We start from the raw sequence: 4756 nt of genomic DNA, 5'->3' as shown, positions 1-4756 counted from the left end.
TATATATAAATCAACGAGAAAGAATTGTCGAAGAACACGATGTGTTAAATCAAATGCGCAGCCTGCGATCCTGTGATTTTTTTTGCGACCGCCAGCTCATAGTTGAAAATCATATTTTCTATTTTATGCAATCGAAACAATCATTATACGACCCGAAGGATTTTACCTACTTCTAAAAATGATTCTCTGAAAATTATCTTTAAAATAGGTTGCGCATCACTGCTAGATAATAAATTATTAAATCGCCAATCGACTTGCGGAACGTATTTCGGCAGCCGCAGATAAATCAAATAAAAAAGAAGAAAGGAGGACGCACACGCGAGGAAGAGATGGAATAAACATTGCCGGGGTGCAAAGCGACGCGATGGACGCGGTGCAACCGACGGCGTCGAGACGCAAGCGCCCTTTGGTGTCGTCGCGACGGAGGGAGATCCGCTGGTTAGGGGGAGGGAGACATATCTTGGGTACCACCTCGAAGCCGGCACGATGCAGTCAGTCGTGCCTCGGGGTAGTTCGTTTGATGTACCTTGTTGCTCGTCGGTATCAAGATGTGCTCTTCTCGCGGTGGTGGCGCGGACGCAGAGTGATTACGCACTCTCAGCAGTCGGCACGTGGTCGGTGATAGGCGTACGTGATAGCGCATTTTTCGATATTATCTCATTTAAAGAGGAAAAATGACATTAAGGAGGCACGAAGTGCCGGGACGATCTCGGACCCGGTAGCGGTCGATCTACTCTGTTCCGTCGCAGATATTTCGATAGCGTTTCAGTAGGCTAAGTGAAGAAAAGAGGACGACGCTGTTTTTAGCGATTTTATAACGCGCATCGTCGCGTGGAACGTCGTGAAAACGAAAAGAAACTGTTTCTTTTTTATGTTTTGCGAGGAGGCACGCAGGACGCGAGCTGTCAAGAAGGCGTCTAACGGGGATGAGAGGATAAAGAGACGCGGAGTCGCCAGTGATATCGGCCGGTTGATGGAAACCGAAGCCGAGCGTCGTCGCTGACACAGCATTGTCGTCCACACAGTGAGCGCGCCGCTCTGAGAAAAAGTAGCGGTCTCGAAAACAGACAAGTTCGGTTATTTAAGAGTTAGATGTTTTGGAACATTGGAAATAAGAGTGCTATCCCATTAAAGGTGTGTATAGATTATTTAAAAATTATTTTAGACAAATGTTGAAAATTATTTGGATATCACTTGATTATGAATTACTTTTAATTTCGGCATTTGAGTATCATTGGCATTGTAATGTTTTTTAATTATTGAATTTTTAATTGATGTAAATTAAAATTTAGAAATCTTAATTCCTCAAAAAATTTCATTAATTTTTAATTAATAAAATTTGTAAAACTTATTCTTAAGAAAGATAAAATATTTAATTCTACCATCGTAAAGTTAAAATCTTTCGAAAATTTTATTAATCTTTCGATATAGTTATCGACTTTATCCAAATGATGCACAGAAACTTAATGACGAACTCATAATTTTACATAATGAAAAACTAATCTCGGCTTTTTGAAGTGAAATTATTGCTCTTGTTGATTACTTCGATTTAAAAGATAAGTGACCAAAATTAATTTATTATATTTTCAAGTTTGGGCTGTATTACCGAAGATAAACGATAGCATGGTAGCAATTTGCAAAAATAATGTGATTTTAAGTACGTTGATTAGTAATTCACTCGTGACGTATATACGGCTGTTCGTTAATGTACGATAATTTAATTATAAGTGATATCGATTATATTTGTACTCGCGTAGGCCTGGAAAATTAGCATCATACGTACATGTCGACGAACACTAACATTTTTTTTCTCTCGGCAGTATATTCGATTTAACTCGGTGCGATGAATTCCTTTGTCTGCGATTTCGTTCACGTGGGTGTCTTTAGGTCGGAGAACTGGTGACGTAACTGAGAGCCAATTAATGCTAAACAGTATAAATATTTTTGATAGAATCGTATTTGCTTATTTTTTAAGTTATTTCATAAATAACATGATTGAACTCAAAAAAAGAAAAGAAGAAACAACGAATTTAATTTATATTCGTCAATAATTAATTTTAATTTATTTTTAGAAAACTTATAATATCTTGTTGCAATAATGCATTATTCTATATTTTCGCAATTAAATATATATGTATTTTGTGTATTCTATTCAGGATTAATTTTTTTCAACTGCAATTCATTGATGTGCGCTTATACATATATATTAAAAAATTGATTACTTTCCTTTTTTCTCATTTATATATAAAATTTATAAATTTTCTCTCTTTATAAATTTTATATATAATTTATATTTTTATGCAAACATTTATTTGTATAATTGTTAAATGAATAACAAAGTTGTCATTGTTATTATTATTCAATATTCTGTATTATATTTTTTACATTGCCCCGATATAAAATATTTAACAATTTGTTTTCTTTTTCAATACGTCACTTTTATCATTGATTTTACCATTGAACTTTGTCGGATTTCAAACTGTAGAAATGAAAATAACAAGAAAATCTTTATGATAAATCTTTATGACTTCTACGTACGACGTATATTTTGCGTTATTCTGCCGTCGAAACATTTTACAATAAAAATCATGTGAAACTACAATACTTTATTAAACATGACGCAACATTGAAACAAAAAAATTTTGAATTTTTTCTATTAAAAAAAAATTTGCTTACACAGAATAATACTATATTTAAATATTAATTATTTGTTTCAAAAGTTCATATATCCGCAAATCATAAGTTTATTATTATCAAATTTATTCAAAATATATTATGAATTCTAATAAATTATTATATACCATATATAATATTTCAATTAAAATATTATTATTAAATTCTAATAAATTTAATTTGCTTGTTATATAAAGTCGTTTCTTCGATAAATTTCTTCATATAATATTCTTCATAAGAAAATAAATCCCTGTTTTGCATGATAATAAGTTTTTCCCTCTCTCTCAATCTCTTTCTGAAAGTAATAATATTTAAATAAGTATATTTAAGACTACCATCGAGAAAATATTCTTTGTTAAAGATAATAGTTACTTAAATTAAAAAAGTAAATTAATTACTTTTCTTAGCAGTAGAATGATACTTTTCTATGTACAGGACTTAATTAAGTGACAAATTCGGTGCGATTATAATGTAAAGCGAAACTTGACGCATATTGTGAAAATATATAAGTTTAATTCAGAGATAAACAATGTCTACAGCAGATATTTTTTTCTACGAGCAAAATAAAAAAATGTTAATAAAATACAGCACAGCATTTATGAGCGATTATGCATTTAATTCCGTTAAATGTATGCCAAAATTTTGCATATTATTATGTTCTATCGATCTCTGGTTATATATGGTACAATAAAATTCATATTACATCGTAAAAATTATTACATGGAGATTATTGTGTTCTCGCACGTGGCGCTCGTTACATTTTATAAACATCCATTCAGAAAAGTCAATCGTTGAACGACGCGACACGAAGACGGCGGAGAATCACGAACAAAACGCTGCTTTCGCGAGATGATTTACGAGAGAGAAAGAAAGAGATACTACAGTTCCGGCAGGAAGTTTCTCTCGCACAATTCAGAGATACTTAACTCTATAAACGAACGGGCACGACTTGACCTCTCTGAGGTACGGCGAGTGCAGAGCTTGCGGCGACGTGCCGTTTTCTTCGAGTTTCCTCCACGAACAAAGCTCGGACAATTTAATTCACCGTTGCACACTCGGAATAGTCCGGATTTTCCCGGTTCGCTATTTATTGTTTTCAAAACGATCTTGTTGACGACGCATCGTAAGCGGATATCTTTCTTAACGATTATGGCGCGTAATATAAGGATTTATTTAAACAATTCAAGAGAGAGGAAATTGCATACGACGATAAGTGTCTATTATTATCATAGAGAACGTCTTTGAAAGAAAAATTTTATCGGGAAAATTGCTTCCGTGCTTGAAAACTATTTATAGAATTTTTAACTGTACACTTTATTCGCCTATCTTTTTACAATGTATTAATTTGACTCCGATATTTGTTACTTATGCATTAAGGATGACCTAATTTTATGATTGAAACGTCTGTAATTGATGATTGATACATACAGGGTGTCTCACAACTATCGCATTTTCTCTTAAGAACATATTCTTGAAGTAATTTTGAGACAAAAATCCTAATACAAAAATGTCGAGACTACAATAATTTTTTGAATTAACAAATTATCTTTAACCAATTATAATTCAAAAACTGTAATCTCGACATTTTTGTATTAGAATTTTCATCTTTACCTCAAGGATACGTTCTTCAAATGGAAATGTGGTAATTGTGAGATGCTCTACATATTATATTTAAATTACACACGTTTAATTATGTCGGCTCTCATTGGCGTTATTTATCTTTTATTGATTTAATCTTTGGAGCCTTTTTCAATTTTAATTGTTAGAATTTTTAATTTACATAAAAATATTAGAATTTTATACATATTTTTATATACATATTTTATATACAAATTTAATACGTGAGATATACAAGTAACAAAATGTATTATATTTTAACACAAAATTTATTTAAAAAAGCTATATAAGACGATCTTTTCCATTTATAGTAAAAATCTTCGATACGTTTATCAAATTATAACGGAATAGCATAAAAGTGTTTGAAAATTGATTTGTTTCAGTTTCAATCAAGGTTAGGTAAGTTAATATTTTTTTTTAACTGAATAAAGTGAAAGTTAATGGTTTTACAAAATTAATAAAGTTA

General features: G+C 31.6%; 1 protein-coding gene across 3 annotated transcripts in view; it reads left to right on the top strand.

Annotated features, from left to right (window-relative positions):
- Positions 1 to 1074: 1074 nt before the first annotated feature.
- LOC108693703 (sn1-specific diacylglycerol lipase alpha) overlaps positions 1075 to 4756 on the top strand; it is a 46648-nt gene continuing 42966 nt past the window's right edge. For all 3 annotated transcript variants that reach the window (XM_018202769.1, XM_018202768.1, XM_018202765.1), the window contains exon 1: positions 1075 to 1134. The gene's annotated coding sequence lies outside the window, so the exon portion shown is untranslated. The remainder of the gene's footprint in view (positions 1135 to 4756) is intronic.

This window comes from Atta colombica, unplaced genomic scaffold (genome assembly GCF_001594045.1).
Source record: "Atta colombica isolate Treedump-2 unplaced genomic scaffold, Acol1.0 scaffold96, whole genome shotgun sequence".
Taxonomy (NCBI): Eukaryota; Metazoa; Arthropoda; class Insecta; order Hymenoptera; family Formicidae; genus Atta; species Atta colombica.
Note: the sequence above shows the minus strand (reverse complement) of the source record. Positions and strands in the feature narration are given on the sequence as shown.